Source organism: Erythrolamprus reginae, chromosome 10 (genome assembly GCF_031021105.1).
Source record: "Erythrolamprus reginae isolate rEryReg1 chromosome 10, rEryReg1.hap1, whole genome shotgun sequence".
Taxonomy (NCBI): domain Eukaryota; kingdom Metazoa; phylum Chordata; class Lepidosauria; order Squamata; family Dipsadidae; genus Erythrolamprus; species Erythrolamprus reginae.
In genome coordinates, this window is record NC_091959.1 from 12,617,778 (window position 1) to 12,639,937 (window position 22,160).

Below are 22,160 nucleotides of genomic sequence, written 5' to 3' on the forward strand. Positions count from 1 at the left end.
TCTGTTGTCAAGCTAAGAGCATTCCTGCATTTTTTTTTCCCCTTTGCTTCTGACTTTCGTTCAGCAAGCACGAATCTGTTTAGCTTACTCAGTATTCCCCACCCCGCTCTGAAATAAATCTGGTTTCTTTTAAAATGCATCCCCTGTTTTTGTCTGTTAATATCATTATGTATAGTTTGAGGAGTCAATTCTCTATTTTTGGCACTTTCTTATCTTTATCATAAGGGTTCCTGGATAGACGCCACCTTAATTCTTACAGCTACCTTCAACCTAGTGTGTATTTGTACTTATCGTTTCTGTCCACTTGATTAAAAATGCCTAGTTTATTAAAAACAGATTTCCCTTGCCCCATTTTTGCTTATTTTGTCAAACCAGATAAAATTCCATTTCCATTAGGTTCCTAGATGTTTCTCTTCTCTTTCCTTAATTTATCCATCTTCCGTAGGACATGTCTTTATTTTATTAAAGTGAATAATAAAAGGCCCAGGACTCTGTCACTCATCTTTCTCCAACCTTGTGTCCTCTAGGAATACACTGTACTCCAAAACACATGGAGAACATAAAGCAGGAGAAGGCTGAACTAAATGCATCCCAGAAAGGGCAATAACACCAGTGAGTAAGGCCTTGATTATTTCCATCACTCCTTCTAGGAGCAAATTTTGAGAGGGAGGTGCCAAGGAAGTGAAGCCAAAATTAGAAAACAGAAGGCGTTCTCAGGAGGTTGGTTTTAAAAGACAGATTGCCCCCAGAAGTGTAGAGAAACCAACAAATTCAGTTGTTGACAATGGGTTGGAAAACCAAATTGAAAACTGGAGTAGGGAAAGAAGTAGGACATCCATTGCTTCTGGTCTTCAAGGCAGGACCAGAAACAATGGATGGAAGCAGCGAAGAGCTGCAAAATGTTTTACTACCACACTGTGGGCATGGCTTATTTTGTGGGTGTGGCTTTGCCAGCTATGTGACCAGGTGGGAGTGGCTTGATGATCATGTGACCCGGATGTGACCCGGGGTGCCTTAAAGGTCATATGACTGGCTTAAAGGTGGTCAACTTGACATCACTCATGTCAAGGCTTTGGGTAAGGGGTTAGGATGTCTTGTCTCTCCTTGCCTCAAAGAGATACAATTTCCCTATCTATTTACTATTGCTGACCATACGAAGTATACAGTTTGTTTGTTTGTTTGTTTATTTATTTATTTGATTTGATTTGATTTGATTTGATTTGATTTGATTTGATTTGTATGCCGCCCCTCTCCGAAGACTTGGGGCGGCTAACAACAATATAAAAAGACAATGTAAACAAATCTAATTTAATCTATTTAATTCTATGTAAAGAGAGGCCCAACCTAGTCCTACATAGCTTCTTCTCTAGTAATATCATTCTACTAAACAGAGCATACAAAACCTTTGCCAGACCAATCCTTGAATATAGCTCATCTGTCTGGAACCCACACTGCATTTCGGACATAAATACATTAGAAAGCATCCAGAGATACTTTACAAGTGTCTCACTGCTCTATTTGCAACAGAATACCCTACACAACCAGGCTTAGAAAGCTTGGAGCTTCATCGCCTTAAACACGACCTAAGCATAGCCCAGAAAATCATCTGCTGCGATATCCTTCCTGTCAAGGGCTACTTGAGCTTCAACCACAATAATACACGAGCACACAACAGATACAAACTCAAAGTAAAATGCTCCAAACTCGACTGTAGAAAATTTGACTTCAGCAACTGAGTTGTTAATGCATGAAACTCATTAACGGACTCTGTTGTTTCATCACCAGACCCCCCAAAAAGGCAAAGTTGACTCTCCTATGACTTGTGGACTTCAACTCCCAGAATTCCTGAGCCAATCATGCTAGCTCAGGAATTCTGGGAGTTGAAGTCCCCAAGTCATAGAAGAGCCAACTTTGCCTACCCCTGTGGCTTAGACTATTCACTGTTGACCTCAGCTGATTCCTAAGAGGTCAGTAAAGGGTGTACACAAGAATAGTAGATGCTTGGAACAAACTTCCAGAAGACATGCTTGGTGAATCCACAGTAACTGAATTTAAACATGCCGAAGATAAAATACAGGAAATAGTATAAGAGCAGACTAGATGGACCAGGAGGTCTTTTTCTGCCGTCAATCTTCTATGTTTCTTTGTTTCTATCTATAATGGCACCAGCATGCCTACCGTGCCTGTCCTAATATTTCTCTCTTATTAGTACCAATATGCATAGCTAGAAGTATAACAAGCAGGAAGAGGGAGATTGTGATCCCGCTATATAGAGCGCTGGTGTGACCACATTTGGAATACTGTGTCCAGTTCTGGAGACCTCACCTACAAAAAGATATTGACAAAATTGAACGGGTCCAAAGACGGGCTACAAGAACGGTGGAAGGTCTTAAGCATAAAACATATCAGGAAAGACTTTATGAACACAATCTGTGTAGTCTGGAGGACAGAAGGAAAAGGGGGGACATGATCAAAACATTTAAATATGTCAAAGGGTTAAATAAGTTTCAGGAGGGAAGTGTTTTTAATAGGAAAGTGAAGACAAGAACAAGGAGACACAATCTGAAGTTAGTTGGGGGAAAGATCAAAACCAACCTGAGAAAATATTATATTACTGAAAGAGTAGTAGATCCTTGGAACAAACTTCCAGCAGAAATGGTTGGTAAATCCACAATAACTGAATTTAAACATGCCTGGGATAAACATAGATCCATCCTATGATAAATTACAAAAAATAGTATAAGGGCAGACTAGATGGACCAGGAGGTCTTTTTCTGCCGTCAATCTTCTATGTTTCTTTGTTTCTATCTATAAGTGCACCAGTGTGCCTACCGTCCCTGTCCCAATGTTTCTCTCTTATTAGTACCAATGTCATGTATGCAAACAGCGCTATTTCTTTGTATACCACCAATCCTTACTTGACACAAACAACAACAGCCCTATAGGAGAACAATTCACTAATGGAACGTCTTGCCTTCAGAAGTTGTGGGTGCTCCATCACAGTTGGTTTTTTTTCTGGGCTACTCCCAACCCTGAGAAGGCATTTGGCTTTCGTTCTTTCAAACAGACCTTCCTTTCAGACAGGCCCTTAAGAATCTGACTAATGTTGATTAAGCTTTTGTTGAAATCATGTACACCAGTCATGTCATATTTTATTTTTACAGCTAACTGCCTTGAGTGCCAGATAGAGAGAAGGGCAGGGTGTAAATTGAAACAATAAAGTTAATTAAACGAAGAGGGGTGTGTGGGGGCAGAGAGAATTAAAGCAGGGCACTGGGAGACGAGATCGCTGTGGAAGTAAACACTTTACTCTTTGCCAGAAGGGATCCAAACCAGACTTTTTGTGAAGGAGGCACAAATCCAAAAGAGCACAAGCCCCTCAGTTCTAAATGGTGGCCCATTTGCCCAGTTCCCCAGTGGAAAGAGTCTCCAACTGAATCCAAAGCTTTATTATTTTATTGTGTTTTGCCGCATGATGGAGATTTTGTTTTTAATTTGGTGTTCTGTGCAATGTGCTATACTTACTTACTTACTTACTTACTTACTTACTTACTTACTTACTTACTTACTTGTTTGTTTGTTTGTTTGTTTGTTTGCTTGCTTGTTTATTTATTTAGCTCACTGTCTCTCTGTCTGTCTGTCTCTCTGTCTGTCTCCTTCTCTCTGTCTCTCTCTCTTTTTATCATTCTGTCTCTCTGTGCCTCTCAATGTTTGTCTTTCTCACTCTGTCTCTCTCTGTGTCTCTCTCTGCCTGTCTCTGTGTCTCTCTCTGTGTGTCTCTCTCTCTTTCTGTGTCTCTCTGTCAGTCTGTCTCTGTCTTGGTCTGTCTCTGTCTTAGTCTCTCTCTCACACACACACACATTCGCTCTCTTTCTTGGTGTCTCTATCTCTCTCTCTTTCTCTCTCTGTCTGTCTGTCTCTCTCTCTCTCTGTTTGACCTGCTGGCAAGATACGATCTTACATGTGCCCTGAAAGCATTTTACTGGCTGCTAATTGCACAGAGGTGAAATACAAATGTTGCTGTTGACCTTTAAAGTTCTCAACAGGCTACGTCCAGTTCCCCGAAAAGAATGCCCTTTCTATCCAGTCGCCACCCCAACTGTTCAGATCATCTGCAGAGATTTACTGACAACTGCCAGGAGGAGTTCCATCCCATGGAGCCCAGGATCAAACCTTCTTTGTTGTCGTCCCAATTCTCTGGCATGTACTCTGTGCCGTATGAAAGGATTTCCCAGGTGGCTTTTTAGAAAAACCTTTAAAACCTCTCCTTTTTCAGTCAAGGAGAATACAGTACACACAGCAGCTCAGGGTTGAACACAAGTGAGCGCCAAGAATGGCCTTTGAAGTGGTTTCATTGTCTAGAGCAGTGTTTCCCAACCTTGACAACTTGAAGATATTTGGACTTCAACTTCCAGAATTCCCCAGCCAGCGAATGCTGGCTGGGGAATTCTGGGAGTTGAAGTCCAGATATCTTCAAGTTGCCAAGGTTGGGAAACACTGGTCTAGAGCAGTGAGGGCGAGCCTACAGCCTGGGAGAAACCCCTCTCAGCAGTAGCAACGGCGAAAGAGATCTCGGAGTCTTGGTGGATAATCGACTAAACGTGAGCCAACAATGTGCAGCAGCAGCCAAAAAAGCCAATACAATCCTAAGCTGCATCCACAGGGGAATACACTCCAAGACCAGGGAATTCTTAATACCACTCTACTACGCCCTGGTCAGACCACACCTGGAGTACTGTGTTCAGTTCTGGTCACCACACTTCAAAAAAGACATTGAAACTCTGGAGAAGGTGCAGAAAAGAGCAACCAAAATGATCAGGGGTCTAGAAACCAAGACTTATGAAGAGAGACTGCGGGAACTGGGCATGGATAGCCTAGAGAAAAGGAGGGCCAGAGCGGACATGATAGCAGTCTACAGGTATATGAGGGGCTGCCACAGAGAGGAGGGGATCACTTTATTCTCCAGGGCACCGGAGGGCCGGACGAGGAACAATGGCTGGAAGCTGACCAAGGAGAGATTCAACCTGGAAATAAGGAAGAACTTCCTGACGGTCAGAACGATCAACCAGTGGAACAACCTACCAGCGGACATTGTGAACTCTGGACATTTTTAAGAGGAAATTGGACTGTCATTTGGCTGGGATGCTATAGGGTTCCTGCTTAGGCAGAGGGTTGGACTTGATGACCCGCATGGTCCCTTCCAACTCTAACAATACATAAATAAATAAATAAGTAAAGTAAAGTAAAGTAAAGTAAAGTAAAGTAAAGTAAAGTAAAGTAAAGTAAAGTAAAGTAAAGTAAAGTAAAGTAAAGTAAAGCAAAGCAAAGCAAAGCAAAGCAAAAATAAATTAAAGTAAAGTAAAGTAAAGTAAAGTAAAGTGAAGCGAAGCGAAGCGAAGCGAAGCGAAGCGAAGCGAAGCGAAGCAAAGCAAAGCAAAGCAAAGCAAAAATAAAATAAAATAAAATAAAATAAATAAAATATAAAATAAAATAAAATAAAATAAAATAAAATAAAATAAAATAAAATAAAATAAAATAAAATAAAATAAAATAAAATAAAATAAAATAAAATAAAATAAAATAAAATAAAATAAAATAAAATAAAATAAAATAAAATAAAATAAAATAAAATATAAAATAAAATAAAATAAAATAAAATAAATAAAATAAATAAAATATAAAATAAATAAAATATAAAATAAATAAATAAAATAAAATAAAATAAAATAAAATAAATAAAATAAAATAAAATAAAATAAAATAAAATAAAATAAAATAAAATAAAATAAAATAAAATAAAATAAATAAAATAAAATAAAATATAAAATAAAAATAAAAATAAAAAATAAAATAAAATAAAATATAAAATAAAATAAAATAAATAAACAAACCTATGGCATGGGTGCCACAGGTTGCACATGGAGCCATATCTGCTAGCACACAAGCCATTGCCCTAGCTCATCTCCAACATCTATGTGTGTGCCAGCTGATTTCTGGTTCACACAGAACCTCTGGGAAGGCATTTGTGGCTCCCAGAGAGCCTCCAGGGAGGATGGAGGAGGCCATTTTTACCAGCACCCCGGCTCCAGGGAAATCTTTGGAGCCTGGAAGGGCGAAATACAAGCCTACTGGGCTCAGCGGAACTTGGGAAACAGGCCATTTCCAGCCTCCAGAGAGCCTCCAGGCGGTGGGGGAAGCTGTTTTCGCCCTTCCCAAGCATTGAATTATGGGTGTGGGCACTCGTGCATGTGCGATAGCATGCACGCCTGCTCTTTCGGCACCGGAGGAAAAAAAGGTTCACCATCACTGGTCTAGAAACATGGATGAAAAAAACCCAAATGCACGAAGAAGAAAGAGAACTTTGAGAAAGTTGCAGTTGGATAAGAGCATAAGAATATAAGAAGAGCCATGCTAAATCAGGCCAAAGCCCATCGAGTCCAGCATTCTGAGTCACACAGTGGCCCACCAATTGTCCATGGGGATCTTGAGCAGAAAGAGAAGGCAAAACCCTCCCTTTCCCTTGACCCCCAACAAATGGTACCCAAGGGAATCCTGCCTGCTTCAACCAACATAGAGGCGGCACTTGGACATCCGTTTCAATAACCACCTATGATACACTTGGCATCTATGAATCTGTCTAATCCTGCCTTGAAGCTATCCAGGCTGACAACTGTCACGATCTCTTCTGGAAGTGAATTCCATAAACCAAGGACCCTCTGGGTGAAGAAATATTTCCCTTTACTTGTCCTCACTTTCTTACCTATGAGCTTTAGGAAGTGCCCCCTCGTCCTAGCATTGTGTCATAGAGAAATGGTTTTTTCTCTATCCACCTTTTCTATCCCATGCAGGATTTTATACCCTTTGATCAAGTCACCCCTTAAACGCCGTCTTTCAAGGCTGAAGAGACCAAGGCATTGCAACCTGGTTTCATAAGGGAGGGGCTCTTGATCATTCTTGTTGCCCTCCCTATTTTTGCACCTTTTCCAGTTCCATTATATTATTATTATTATTATTAATAATAATAATAATAATAATAATAATAATAATAATAATAATAGGATTTGTATGCCGCCCCTCTCCGCAGACTCGGGGCGGCTAACAACAGCAGTAAAACAGTACAACAAAATCCAATACTAAAAAAAAAAAGAGAAGAAAAGAAAGCAGTTTAAAACCCATCATATAAAAACCAATCATACATACAAACATACCATACATAAAATTGTGAAGGCCTAGGGGGAAAGTGTATCTTAGTTCCCCCCTGCCTGGCGACAAGGTGGGTTTTAAGCAGCTTACGAAAGGCAAGGAGGGTGGGGGCAATTCTAATCTCTGGGGGGGAGTTGGTTCCAGAGGGTCGGGGCGGCCACAGAGAAGGCTCTTCCTCTGGGTCCTGCCAAGCGACATTGTTTGGTTGACGGGACCCAGAGAAGGCCAACTCTGTGGGACCTAACTGGTCGCTGGGATTCGTGCGGCAGAAGGCGGTCCCTGAGATATTCTGGCCCGGCGCCATGAAGGGCTTTATAGGTCATAACCAACATATATCCTTCTTGAGGTGCGGTGACCAGAATTGTACACAGTACTCCAAGTTTGGTCTCACCAGGGATTTGTAGAGAGGCATGAATAAGGCCACGAAGCACAAGGCAATCAATGAATGAATGAAGTTTATGATGGCAGTATAGGATGAAAAGCAAAGATAAACAAAGAAGCATACTGAAGTGCATATAATGTGATTTTAGCAACATTTCCTTTCCTTTTTCCTTACCTAATGCTGTTCAGTTCTTTGGCTTACTATGTCCTCTTTTCTATGCTTGACATAACACTGCTTACTCTGGATAGGAACAGCATGTATGTATGGAACTGACCACAATTAACCACAAACTGTGAATGAACTTACTTATTTCAGGGCCGTGTCCTATATACGCCATCGGCGCCTCTCTCTCTGGGGCTGTTTTGTCCTCCCCAAAAATCCAACGCTGTGATCTTTGCCAACAAAGACAGAAGGAGATACTTCCTGACGGCGGCTTTCATCTATGGAGAAAGTCCCATCGCTATAATTAGATGGGCAGCCGATGCCCTAAATGTGCAAAACCAGCGGGAACATATCAGCCTTGCATCAAAGTCAGTCCAACTTTGCTGAAGGGGAAGGAAGGAAGGAAGGAAGGAAGGAAGGAAGGAAGGAAGGAAGCGGAAGGTAGGGAGGAAGGGAAGGGAAGGGGAAGGAAGAGAAGGGAAGGAAGGAAGGAAGGAAGGAAGGAAGCAGTGATGCGCTCCTATGGGAACGGTTCCGGTAGCAAAATTTGGAGCTCCACCCCAGAGCACCCAATTTGCACTGAAAGATGTTGAAACAAAATGCATAAGCCCACAGTGTGGTAGTAAAAATTTTGATAGCCCATCACTGGAAAGAAGGAAGGAAGGAAGGAAGGAAGGAAGGAAGGAAGGAAGGAAGGAAGGAAGGAAGGAAGGAAGGGCATTTAGATTTATATACCACTTTACAGCCCTCTCTAAGCAGTTTACAGAGAGTAAGCATATTGCTCCCAACAATCTGGGTCCTCATTTTACCGACCTTGGAAGGAGGGAAGACTGAGTCAACCTTGAGTCAGTCAGAATGGAGAATAGAATAAGCAAGGGGAGGGGAGGGAAGGGGAGGGAAGGGAAGGGAGGAAGGAAGGAAAGCAACACCTGGAATCCCGTTTCGGTCACATTACAAAAAAGATGTTGAGACTTTGGAAAAAATGCAAAGAAGAGCAACTAAGATGATTAAAGGACTGGAGACTAAAGCATAAGAAACCCAGTTGCAGGATTTGGGTTTGACTAGTTTAGAAAAGAGAAGGACAAGAGGGGACATGATCTCCTTCTTGAGCAGGAGGTTGGACTAGAAGACCTACAAGGTCCCTTCCAGCTCTAGTCTGATGGATGGATGGATGGATGGATGGAAGGAAGGAAAGAAAGAAGGAAAGAAGGAAGGAAGGAAAGCAGGGAGGAAGGAAGGAAGAAAAGAAGGAAGGAAGGAAGGAAAGAAGGAAGGAAAGAAGGAAAGAAGGAAGGAAGGAAGGAAGGAAAGAAGGAAGGAAGGAAGGAAGGAAGGAAAGAAGGAAGGAAGGAAGGAAGGAAGGAAGGAAGGAAGGAAGGAAGGAAGGCCTACTGAAAAAACTTAAAGAAGTCTTTTAAGTCCAGTGCACAACTTTGACATTTTGGATGGGGGTTTTTTTGGGGGGGGTTGTCACAAAATGACTGTCAGAAGTCAAGCCGGTGACGATGGTCCTTGCCATCTTCTCAAATGCCCCCCCTTCCTTCAAGATGCTCTCCAACCACTCTTTGGCCAGCTTTCTTTCGCCTCTTTTTCTGGGCATCTACCCAAAGCCCTGGCCTGCAGATCCTGCCATATTTATTTTCCAGGGGCCCCAAATGGGGGATAGAGGCATTCCTCCAATAAGGATGACAGCGGAGGAGGTTGGTATTTTTATTTTGCAGCATGCTGTCTTCCGATCCTTTTCTTTTTTTTTTTAATTAAAAGAGCATTTTTAAATACTGTATATATTTTTTTTTTTTTAAATGAAACTGGAATGGGCCAAGGGCCATTTTGCTAGCTAATAACATTATGCCTCTGTTCCAAATGGAAATGTTTTCATGTCAGCACACACATCGAATTTACGCTTTTGCAAGCAGACGTGGAGCTACTTTCTAACAGTCCAGAGCTTTTTATTAGCCCGCAGCAATCAACAAAAACATTAATAGCAAAAACAAAAGCGCAACAACCCACAAGAACCCCAAGGAAAAGGAAAACATCCAGAAAATGAGCTATAGCAAAACAAACGGGGGGGGGAGAGGGGAGTGCATAGTTTAGGATTACACATAAATGCGTCGGTAATCCTAAACAGATATAATTTTAAACCTTTTTCAGTCTTTCCATTCAAAGGTTTGTTTGTACAGAAAGAAGCAATCTAAGAGGAATTAGTACTTCGTTGCTGAAATAAAAACCATTTGAATTAAAGAATTCTTCGTGGCCTGGAGTAATTCATCATCGGGGCTGTTGCCCAGAATTAAATACCATTGATCCAAATTAGGATACCCAAAGAGAAGAGAGAGAGACAGAGACAGAGACAGAGAGAGAGAGAGAGAGAGAAGGAATCCTCTGGATTGGCTGCACAATCTATGTCTCTATCTATCTAACATGCTATGATCATGTATCTGTCCATCTATCTGTCTGTCTATCTGTCTATCTGTCTGTCTATCATGCTGTGATTATCTATCTATCTATCTATCTATCACTATCATTCTATCTATCTATCTATCTATCTATCTATCTATCCATCTTGTTATGATCATCTGTCTGTCTGTCTGTCTGTCTGTCTGTCTGTCTGTCTGTCTCTATCTATCTATCTATCTATCTATCTATCTATCTATCTATCTCTTCTCTCTCTCTCTTTCTCTATCTATCTACTCTACCATCTATCTGTCTGTCTGTCTATCTATTATCCATTTATCTATCTATCTATCTATCTATCTATCTATCTATCTATTTATCTATCTATTTATTTATCCATCCATCCATCCATCCATCCACCCATCCATCATGCTATGATGGCCCAAACTAAGTACTGAATACAATCGCATGCTTATACTTTTTAGTGGTCCGATATTGTTCTATGCACAATCCTTGTTTTATTGATCGCATGTAATATTCTAAATTTCCCGTAGTGCAAAAAAACCCAGCACAATGAGCAAACCGGAAGCAAGAGCACGTGTTTTCCAAACTTCCAGTTTGCTATTGTGCTGTTTTTTAATATTCCAAAGCTTCAGGAAACTTCCCTGAACCCTCTGGAGTGCAAAAAACAGCACAACGGCAAACAGGAAGTGCATTTTCCCAAACTTCCGGTTTTGCCTGTTTGGGCATTTTTTTCACCTACCAGGCTTTAGTAAGGTCTGTGCACATACACGGGGGGGCAATGGGGGGGGTGTTCTCATGCGCAGGGGGAGGGAAGGGGTGTGGACACATGCACACATGCTAGCACAATAACGCACACCCCTTTTGGCACATGAACCAAAATCACTGGCATAGAATGTGAAGGATGTTTTTATATGTATCCTGCGCACTGAAAACGGTGTTTAATTTCATTGTACAATAAAGCAACTAAACTAAGCTAACCTCATTGGAAATCGCTGCGCAAGAGGCTAGGGGAGGAGGGTCAGTCCAAAGCTGGCCCTCCCTCCAAATCTCTTGAGCTGAAACAGAGTCCCAGCTTTCCTGGCAAACGCGTCTGCAGGCTGGAAGGGCTTCAAATATGCTGAGCTTAAGGGACTGTGTATTGTACTTCCAGACTATAAATAGCCAGGCTGGAATCCTACAGTAGGAAAAGCATCTCCTGGACTGTTAAGCCCTCAGGAATGGGGGAAATATGCTGCCTTGGACGTTGGCCCACAGTTTAGGAAACTCCTGCCCGAAACTCTGCTCTCTCCTTTCCTAGATCTCTAAAACTCGGCTCTCTCCTTTCCTAGATCTCTGGGCATCCTGGCAGCAGTGATGGGATCCTATGGGTATGTCAGGTACGCAGAACCGGTTGAAAAAAAATTGCTTATGTTTTGTTTTGTTTTGTTTTATCTATCTATCTATCTATCTATCTATCTATCTATCTATCTATCTATCTATCTATCTATCTATCTATCAGAGTTAGATATCTATCAGATATCAGAGTTGCCCCCACACTCCTAGCCTTTCGTAAGCTCCTTAAAACCCACCTCTGTCATCAGGCATGGGGGAATTGACATGTTCCCTCCCCCTAGGCTTATAAAATGTATGCATGGTACGCTAGTGTGTATGATTGGTTTTAATTTGTGGTGTTTTTTAAAGTAATTTAAATATTGGATTTGTCTTACATTGTATTGCTATTGCTGTGAGCCGCCCCGAGTCTGCGGAGAGGGGCGGCATACAAATCTGATTAAACTTGAAATTTGAAACTATCTATCTATCTATCTATCTATCTATCTATCTATCTATCTATCTATCTATCTTTGGCTTTACTGAAGGCAAATCATGTCAGACTAATCTCATTGATTTCTTTGACTATGTCACAAAGGTGTTGGATGAAGGTGGTGCCGTGGATATTGCCTACCTGGACTTCAGCAAAGCCTTTGATACGGTTCCACATAAAGAGCTGATAGATAAATTAGTGAAGATTGGACTTAATCCCTGGATAGTTCAATGGATTTGCAGCTGGCTGAAGCGTAGACATCAGAGAGTTATTGTTAATGGTGAGTATTCTGAGCAGAGTCAGGTTACAAGCGGTGTGCCACAAGGGTCTGTTCTGGGTCCTATTCTTTTTAATATATTTGTGAGTGACATAGGGGAAGGTTTGGTAGGGAAGGTTTGCCTATTTGCCGATGACTCTAAAGTGTGCAATAGGGTTGATATTCCTGGAGGCGTCTGTAATATGGTAAATGATTTAGCTTTACTAGATAAATGGTCTAAGCAATGGAAACTGCAGTTTAATGTTTCCAAATGTAAAATAATGCACTTGGGGAAAAGGAATCCTCAATCTGAGTATTGTATTGGCAGTTCTGTGTTGGCAAATACTTCAAAAGAAAAGGATTTAGGGGTAGTGATTTCTGACAGTCTCAAAATGGGTGAACAGTGCAGTCAGGCGGTAGGGAAAGCAAGTAGGATGCTTGGCTGCATAGCTAGAGGTATAACAAGCAGGAAGAGGGAGATTATGATCCCACTATATAGAATGCTGGTGAGACCACATTTGGAATACTGTGTTCAGTTCTGGAGACCTCACCTACAAAAAGATATTGACAAAATTGAACGGGTCCAAAGACGGGCTACAAGAATGGTGGAAGGTCTTAAGCATAAAACGTATCAGGAAAGACTTAATGAACTCAATCTGTATAGTCTGGAGGACAGAAGGAAAAGGGGGGACATGATCGAAACATTTAAATATATTAAAGGGTTAAATAAGGTCCAGGAGGGAAGTGTTTTTAATAGGAAAGTGAACACAAGAACAAGGGGACACAATCTGAAGTTAGTTGGGGGAAAGATCAAAAGCAACACGAGAAAATATTATTTTACTGAAAGAGTAGTAGATCCTTGGAACAAACTTCCAGCAGACGTGGTAGATAAATCCACAGTAACTGAATTTAAACATGCCTGGGATAAACATATATCCATCCTAAGATAAAATACAGAAAATAGTATAAGGGCAGACTAGATGGACCATGAGGTCTCTTTCTGCCGTCAGACTTCTATGTTTCTATGTTTCTATGTTTCTATGTTTCTATGTTTCTATGTTTCTATCTATCTATCTATCTATCTATCTATCTATCTATCTATCTATCTATCAGAGTTAGATATCTATCAGATATCAGAGTTGCCCCCACCCTCCCAGCCTTTCGTAAGCTCCTTAAAACCCACCTCTGTCATCAGGCATGGGGGAATTGACATGTTCCTTCCCCCTAGGCTTATAAAATTTATGCATGGTACGCTAGTGTGTATGATTGGTTTTAATTTGTGGTGTTTTTTAAAGTAATTTAAATATTGGATTTGTCTTACATTGTATTGCTATTGCTGTGAGCCGCCCCGAGTCTGCGGCATACAAATCTGATTAAACTTGAAACTTGAAACTATCTATCTATCTATCTATCTATCTATCTATCTATCTATCTATCTATCTATCTATCTATCTATCTATCTATCTATCTATTTGATTTTTTTTATGCCGCCCTTCTCCTTAGACTCAGGACGGCTTACAACATGTTAGCAATAGCACTTTTTAACAGAGCCAGCATATTGCCCCCCACAATCCGGGTCTTCATCTTACCCACCTTGGAAGGATGGAAGGCTGAGTCAACCTTGAGCCGGTGATAAGATTTGAACCGCTGACTTACAGATCTACAGTCAGCTTCAGTGGGCTGCAATACAGCACTCTACCTGCTGCGCCACCCGGGCTCTTAGGTTTTAGGTAAGTAGGTAGATAAATAAGTAAAAAGAAAGGAAGGAGGGGAAGGAAGGAAGGAAGGAAGAAAGGAAGGAAGGAAGGAAGAAAGAAAGAAAGAAAGAAAGAAAGAAAGAAAGAAAGAAAGAAAGAAAGAAAGAAAGAAAGAAAGAAAGAAAGAACTTTGGGACCTTCCTTCACAGAAGGATGGTTCTGCCCAAATATTTAGAGCAAATCAAGAAAGTCATTGCACATCAAACGCCAAGTTGGCAGCACATTAGCATCATAATTATGGTAAATTCTATTCTATTCTATATGGCAGTGTTTCCCAACCTTGGCAACTTGAAGATATTTGGACTTCAACTCCCAGAATTCCCCAGCCAGCATCTGCTGGCTGGGGAATTCTGGCACTTGAAGTCCAAATATCTTCAAGTTGCCAAGGTTGGGAAACACTGCTATATGGAATAGCATCAACAGGAGAAAGATATTAGCACACCATAGAATCTTGACAAGCTATCATCTCCTGTAGCATCTTTCCTCAGCATCCTTTTTCCGTTCAAACTTGAAATTGTGGTGCCAAACCCAAGAATGAGTTGTCAGCTTGCCCTACTGAACGGAGACGTGACCTCAGCTAGGAGAGAAGGCTGAAGGTGTAGCTTATCGCCCGCATGAATCAAAGACAATACAGCAGTTCTCTTAGTCAACAAGCCCATTTTGATAGGATTTGCCAACATTCCACAGTACAAACAACAGTGACTCCTGCCTTAACTGACAGGGCTGTGTCGAAGTCTATATATAAAACACATTGTGCGGTGCGTGGGTTCGGCAACCACGCCAGGCCTTCATCAGCTGTCAGATGGGAAAATGAGTAAGCATTTTAATTGCCCCTCTGTGGCACACCCACCAGGAACAATCTCCCAAGCTACAAGTAGGAGACGCCACAAGTTTGGGCCTGAGAAATATATGTAGGAATCTGGCAAGTTCAAACACCAATTTTTGTGTCTACCAAGGTTAGCTGTCGTGTCAAGAGAAGGAGCGAAGTTTGGAGAGCCAACTTAAACCAGCTGACAGCTCTGGAATCACCTGGTACCGCAGTTTAAGTTTTGTTCTCTGACTGCTATAAAGAATCAACCAGGGCAAATGTTTCTGATTATTTTTGCAAAGGTTTTGTTTTTTAAAAGCTGTGTTAAAACATTGTGAAGGATCTCGTGGCATCCTAACCATCGTTGTCAAGATTTCACACACTTTAGGTACCCTCATCCCCAAAGTTACACAACACAACAATTATCCTAAGGTTCTATGACTCTACCCAATGTTACAAAATGTTCTGTTCTACTCTACCCTTCTCTCTACCCTACTCTCTACTCCCTCTACACTCAATACACTCTATTTATTTTATTTTTATTTATTTATTTTGTCCAATACACAATACACATTGAAGAGAATAGACAAGTAGTAATATATATATAAAGAAAAGGATAGGAGAAAAGATATAAAAAGAGAGGAGAATATATATGAAAGGAAGAAAAGATAAAGGAGATAAAGGAGAGACAATTGGACAGGGGACGGAAGGCACACTAGTGCACTTATGCACGCCCCTTACTGACCTCTTAGGAACCTGGAGAGGTCAATCGTGGATAGTCTAAGGGAGAAATGTTGGGGGTTAGGGGTTGACACTACTGAGTCCGGTAATGAGTTCCACGCTTCGACAACTCGATTTCTGAAGTCATATTTTTTACAGTCAAGTTTGCAGCGGTTTGTATTAAGTTTGAATCTGTTGCGTGCTCTTGTGTTGTTGCGATTGAAGGTGAAGTAGTCATTGACAGGTAGAACGTTGCAGCATATGAACTTGTGGGCAATACTTAGATCGTGTTTTAGGTGTCGTAGTTCTAAGCTTTCTAGACCCAGGATAGTGAATCTAGTTTCGTAGGGTATTCTGTTTCGAGTGGAGGAGTGAAGGGCTCTTCTGGTGAAGTATCTTTGGGCATTTTCGAGGGTGTTGATGTCCGAGATGTGGTATGGGTTCCAGACAGATGAACTGTATTCAAGGATGGGTCTGGCAAACGTTTTGTAGGCTCTGGTGAGTAGTGTGAGATTGTAGGATCAGGTTAACAACTCTCTTCTACTCTCTCTTCTACACTCTCCTCTATTCTACACTCTATCCTATCTTATCTTACCACCTAAACTATACTACATCGTACCCATGAATCCCAACGACCAGTTAGGTCCCACGGAGTGAACCTTCTCTGGGTCCCATGAACTAAACAATGTCGGTTGGTGGGGCCCAGGGGAAGAGCCTTCTCTGTGGCGGCCCCAACCCTCTGGAACCAACTCCCCCCAGAGATTAGAATAGCCCCCACCCTCCTTGCCTTTCGTAAGCTCCTCAAAACCCACCTCTGCCGTCAGGCATGGGGGAATTAAGATAATCTTTCCCCCTAGGCTTCTACAATTTATGCATGGTATGTTTGTATGTATGATTGGTTTTATAACAAGGTTTTTTAACTGTTGTAATATTGGATTTTTACATTTTTGTCACTGTTCTTAGCCGCCCCGAGTCTACGGAGAGGGGCGGCATACAAATCCAATAAATAAATAAATAAATAAATAAACCCTGCCTTATCTTCTATCTTATCCTACCCTGCATTCTATCCAATCCTACATCCTATCCTATCCAATCCATATTAACGCTTGGAGTTTCCCCCCCTTGAGTTAGTAACAGCACAGAGATCAGTCAAGTGCCCTATAAGGTAATAGCATTTAGCAATAGTGTTTAGACTTATATACCACTTCATAGTGCTTTTACAGCCCTCTTTAAGCAGTTTACAGAATCAGCATATTGCCCCCGACAATCTGGGTTCTCATTTTATCCACTCGGAAGGATGGAAGGCTGAGTCAACCTTGAGCCGGAGGTGAGATTTGAACCGCTAAACTACAGTTAGCAGTTAGCTGAAGTAGCCTGCAATGCTGTGCTCTAACCACTGCACCACCCCGGTAACCATATGGGAAGCATGAAAAACACCCGCTAAACCCCATGCCACTGATTTCTTTAGGCTAAGGTTTAATTTCCATTGTTTAATGCTCTTTCCTGCTAGTATGTAGAGTATGTGCTTTAGTATCCCCGCGCTCCCATGCAAAAAAAGAGAGAGAATGTTTAGGCCGTGAGCCCAAAATCCATTCTGAAAAGATTTTGGATAGATTCCTTCCAGATTATCTTGTACGGTAGGTGGCGTGCCAAATCTGACCACAACCGAACATTTAATGGAATAATCCTCAACGCATATTGTTGGAGAGCGCAACCATTATTTATTGCATTACCAAACTATATATGTAAGTTCGCTCTTTGGAAATGACCCAAATCTTCTCATATTTGAAAGCCCAGAAGGGATCTGGGAGATTTGGCTTTAGGAGAAATTGATGTGATCCCATTTCTTACTTGCCCCCCTCTGCTAACCTACCCCAGACCCACAAATCTTTTCAACTATGCAAGCAGAGGAAGAGCGAAACTGACACGATCAGTTCATCAATTATCTTTCTTGCTCTGTGGAATGCAACATCATTTTCATATATAATACTACATTCCTCGGGATCATAAATCAGGACGGATTTGTATACAGTACAGTTTAACTGGATTGGAAGGCCATCGTTCGGGGTAGGGGTGTGGAGGAATCCATATGGAGACAATGTTTAAACTAATATGATGATTTAGGTGATTGGAAAGCTGACAAGGACACAGCGCATAGCATAAAGAAATTGATCAGGTTGGATGAAGTCCTTGGCCTTTGGCCTGCCTTATATTAAACATCATCGCTTTTTTCTAAAACTTTACATTCAATTAAATTGGGCGTCCTCCTCGATCCACAGCTAACTTTAGAACACCATCTTTCAGCTGTGGCGAGGGGGGCGTTTGCCCGGGTTTGCCTGGTGCACCAGTTGTGTCCCTATTTGGACAGGGAGTCTTTGCTCATGGTCACTCATGCCCTTATCACCTCGAGGTTCGACTACTGCAATGCTCTCTACATGGGGCTACCTTTGAAGAGTGTTCGGAAACTTCAACTTGTCCAAAATGCAGTTGCGCGAGCAATCTTGGGCCTTCCGAGAAATGCCGACATCTCACCATCACTCTGCGGACTGCATTGGCTACCGATCAGTTTCCGGGCACAATTCAAAATGTTGGTTATGACCTATAAAGCCCTACATGGCATAGGACCAGATTATCTCCGAGACCGCCTTCTGCCGCATGAATCCCAGCGACCGGTGAGGTCCCACAGAGTTGGCCTCCTTAGGATCCTGTCGACCAAACAATGTTGGTTGGCGGGACCTAGGGGTAGAGCCTTCTCTGTGGGAGTCCCAGCCCTCTGGAATCAACTCCCCCAAGAGATTCTCACTGCCCCCTCCCTCCTTGCCTTCCGAAAGAGCTTAAAAACTCATATTTGCTGCCAGGCTTGGGACATTTAGATCTTCCCCCAACCCCTGAATGCCTTAGTATGACTGCTGAATGTTTGGTTAATAAGTTAATTGTTTGGTTAATCTTCTCTTTTAATTGTTTTTAAATTGTAGTATTAATTGGATTACATTATTGTTCTGTTTTTATATATGCTGTGAGCCGCCCCGAGTCCTCGGAGAGAGGTGGCATACAAATCCAATTAAATAAATAAAATAAATAAATAAATAAAGAAGACAAAATGAAATCCACCTTAAAGCAGGGCCCTGTAAATTAATGTCCCATCTATCAGTACAACAACAACAACAACAACAATAACAATAATAATAATATTGTTTTGATATGTTGTGAGCCGCCCCAAGTCCTCTGAGAGGGGGTGAGATATGAATCCAATGAATGAATGAATGAATGAATGAATGAATGAATGAATGAATGAATGAATGAATCTGGGTCCTCGTTTTACCGACCTTGGAAGGAAGGAAGACTGAGTCAACCTTGAGCCTACTGAGATTCGATCTTCCAAACTGCTCGCAGCCGGCCATCAGCAGAAGTAGCCTGCAGTACTGCACTCTAACCGCTGCGCCACCGAGGCTCTTAAACAGTTCACTTAGTGACCATTCAAAGTTATGACACATAATAGTCCTGAAAAATGTGACTCATGGTCATCACAGCATCCCAAGATGACATGATTTACATTTGGATGCTTGACAACTGACTCACATTTATGATGGTTAGAGTGTCCTGGGGTCACATAAGCTCCTTTTGCCACCTTCTGACAAGCAGAGTCCATGGGGGAAGACCAGATCCGCTTAACAACCTCATTGTTAATTGAACAACTGCAAGGGTTCACTCAACAAAGGTGGCAAGAAAATTCATAAAATGGGTCAAAACTCGGTTTAACAAATCTGCACATGCGCAGATGGTGGAGTTTGCGTGGGCGGCCCGTTGCTCAGGCAAAGGGGAAACCCCATCTTCGGCTCCTCGCTGCTGCCGCGCTGCGGAGCAGATCAGCTGCTGGGCGGCCGAAGGAACCTTCCCTGGGTCTTCCCGCCGCCCAGGCAAAGGGGAAACCCCAAGATTGCTTGCCGCTTGCCGCTTGCCCGTCACCCGCCCGCCCGGCCGCTCGCTTGCCGCTTGCCCATTCACCCGCCCGCCCGGCTGCTCGCTTGCCGCTTGCCCGTTCACCCGCCCGCCCAGCCGCTCGCTTGACACTTGCCGCTTGCCCGTTCACCCGCCCGCCCAGCCGCTCGCTTGCCGCTTGCCCGTTCACCCGCCCAACCAGCCGCTCGCTTGCTGCTTGCCCGTTCACCCGCCCGCCCAGCTGCTCGCTTGCCGCTTGCCCGTCACCCGCCCACCCAGCCGCTCGCTTGCCACTTGCCGCTTGCCCGTTCACCCGCCCGCCCAGCTGCTCGCTTGCCGCTTGCCTGTCACCTGCCCACCCAGCCGCTCGCTTGCCGCTTGCCCATCACCCGCCCACCCAGCCGCTCGCTTGCCGCTTGCCCGTTCACCCGCCCACCCAGCCGCTCGCTTGCCACTTGCCGCTTGCCCGTTCACCCGCCCGCCCAGCTGCTCGCTTGCCGCTTGCCCGTCACCCACCCACCCAGCCGCTCGCTTGCCGCTTGCCACTTGCCCGTTCACCCGCCTGCCTGGCTGCTCGCTTGCCGCTGCAGAGCAAGAGGGGGAGAGATATAGAAAGAGAGAGAAGGAAAGAAAGAGATGAGAGAGGGAGGAAGAGAGTGTGAGAGAGAAGAAGCAAGATAGAGAAAGAGAGAGAGAAAGAAAGATGAGAAAGGAAAGGAGTGACATCATCGGGTGGAAAAATTGCGATATAGCGTTTCGCGAAGATTGAGATCGCGAAAATCGAGGGATCACTGTATTTCATGCCAAAAGTTCAACCTCTGCTCTCATATCTATGCCATCTACTATCTCCCTCCCGCCCCTGGAAAAATAAATTGAGTTTCCTTGCTTTAAAAAAAAAATAAGAGTCCCCTATTATTAATTAACCAAAACAATTCAGAACAAGCCACCAATCTAATTATTATCTTCCCCCTGTCTGGTCTGCTATGGATACTTCTGGATGAGAAGTCACGACCTTATTTAAAGTATTTAAGAAACCGCCTTGATGATTCTCTACTCTCTTTTTATCTCTCCCACTTTTTCCCTGTTGGTTCTTCAATCACTTTTTCCTTCCAGGAAAGAAAAAAAATAAGTTGAGATGGGAAATAAAAGATCTTCAATCGGCTCCGTTAAATTGTCAATGCTGGAACCCTAACCTTTTGAAGATCAGTCAGTGCCAGAAGGCACAATGGACGAAAATGAGAACTCAGTGGACAATCCTTAGAAACATAGAAACATAGAAGACTGACTGCAGAAAAAGACCTCATGGTCCATCTAGTCTGCCCTTATACTATTTCCTGTATTTCATCTTACAATGGATATATGTTTATCCCAGGCATGTTTAAATTCAGTTACTGTGAATTTACCAACCACGTCTGTTGGAAGTTTGTTCCAAGGATCTACTACTCTTTCAGTGAAATAATATTTTCTCATGTTGCTTTTGATCTTTCCCCCAACTAACTTCAGATTGTGTCCCCTTGTTCTTGTGTTCACTTTCCTATTAAAAACACTTCCCTCCTGAACCTTATTTAACCCTTTAACATATTTAAATGTTTCGATCATGTCCCCCCTTTTCCTTCTGTCCTCCAGACTATACGGATTGAGTTCATGAAGTCTTTCCTGATACGTTTTATGCTTAAGACCTTCCACCAATCTTATAGCCCGTCTTTGGACCCATTCAATTTTGTCAATATCTTTTTGTAGGTGAGGTCTCCAGAACTGAACACAGTATTCCAAATGTGGTCTCACCAGCACTCTATATAAGGGGATCACAATCTCCCTCTTCCTGCTTGTTATACCTCTAGCTATGCAGCCAAGCATCCTACTTGCTTTTCCTACCGCCCGACCACACTGCTCACCCATTTTGAGACTGTCAGAAATCACTACCCCTAAATCCTTCTCTTCTGAAGTTTTTGCTAACACAGAACTGCCAATGCAATACTCAGATTGAGGATTCCTTTTCCCCAAGTGCATTATTTTACATTTGGAAACATTAAACTGCAGTTTCCATTGCTTTGACCATTTATCTAGTAAAGCTAAATCATTTACCATATTACAGACCCCTCCAGGAATATCAACCCTATTGCACACTTTAGAGTCATCGGCAAATAGGCAAACCTTCCCTACCAAACCTTCCCCTATGTCACTCACAAACATATTAAAAAGAATAGGACCCAGAACAGACCCTTAAAATATAAACAATAAAAGTTCACTAGAAGACTTCACCACGCAACCAATATTTTGCAGGATTTTCAAGAAAGTGGAAAGAAAATCAAATGTCAAAGCTTTCTGTGTTACCACGAGTAAAAGCACTTATCTGTCTAGGCAAAAGGAATGGACCTCCTAAAATAAAGAGTTAAAGAAACTCCGTGGTATATGGTGCTTCATTCTCCAAAGAAAGGGATTAAAATAAATAAATAAATCGTACCATTAATTTTCACTTGGCTTCTCCAGTTTCAGGCCGGGATAGCAATATGAACTTGTTTTGCAACTGGAAACATGGAATAGATAGTGATGGCAACAGTGATTTCACCAAGTGGTCACTTCATCAGATCCTGAATGATTCCTTTCAACATATCAGGTCCAAAATGAGTATACCTGGGAGAAGGTGGACAGGGCAGGAGGAATGGAAATTAGTTGTGCTTACCTTTAGAAGAAGGTAGAAGAAATGGTAGTGG

At 42.4% G+C, this 22,160-nt stretch overlaps 1 long non-coding RNA gene across 1 annotated transcript in view; it reads right to left on the bottom strand.

The window, feature by feature from the left end:
- The window catches only part of LOC139172847 (uncharacterized), a 77,047-nt gene that overhangs the window by 45,114 nt on the left and 9,773 nt on the right, over positions 1-22,160 (bottom strand). The window contains exon 5 of the long non-coding RNA XR_011559941.1: positions 21,911-22,080. This is a non-coding gene — a long non-coding RNA (uncharacterized lncRNA). The remainder of the gene's footprint in view (positions 1-21,910; positions 22,081-22,160) is intronic.